Source organism: Plasmopara halstedii, assembly GCF_900000015.1.
Source record: "Plasmopara halstedii genome assembly, contig: Scaffold_437, whole genome shotgun sequence".
Taxonomy (NCBI): domain Eukaryota; phylum Oomycota; class Peronosporomycetes; order Peronosporales; family Peronosporaceae; genus Plasmopara; species Plasmopara halstedii.
Window position 1 is genome coordinate 184,838 of NW_020187357.1, and position 846 is coordinate 185,683.

The window sequence follows — 846 nt, forward strand, 5'->3', positions numbered from 1 at the left end:
TTTCCTCTCCCACCAAGCCCTGATCCATGGGATGGCGGCGTCAGCGGAACGCGACGGTGAATCAGTTCGTTCACGTAGAACGGCGTGTAGCCAGTAGACGAATGCGCTGCAATGTTCAGTGCAAACTCTACGAGTGACAACATGGCGCTCCAGCACCTCAGTGTCTCACCGTAGACGCTGCGAAGAACATCTTTAATGAAGCGATTAACTCTTTCGGTTTGACCATCGGTCTGCGGTTGATCCGCTATCGACATATCTAACTCGGTGCCTAGCACCTCCGAAGATAGTCAACCAAACTTTTTCCGTGAAACGAGGATCTATATCGAAGATAATCGGCTCAGGGAGTCCGTGCTGTCGGAAAACAAGATCCACGAACAGCGTTGCTGTACAGACTCCGTCGACGGTGTCTGGCACCGCCGCCAAATGAGCCAACTTGCTCTACCGGTCAACGAATACCACGACACCCGTGCTGCCCGCCATATCTTTCGGCAGGCCAAACTCAAAGTCCAAACCCATGGAGTGCCAGCACCCAGTGGATACCGGTAAGCTGGCCAGAGGCGTCGCCGCATTTGGAGAGTGTTTCACCCGTTGACCAGACTCACACGTGCGCACATAGGTCCTCGTTCATTTGTACAACTTGGGCCACCAATAATGGTGACTCACAGAGTTGTACGTTTTCTTACAATCGAGATGACCACTGAGTGGCGTTTCGTGAGCCTCATTGTGGATGCAGTATTTCAAATCTTCACCAAGAGGAACCACAATTCGTGGTGTATCCCTTGAATCGGTGGTGCTATAATATAGCAACCCGTTATTCAACGAATATCGGTGCAATCGTGCACGCAG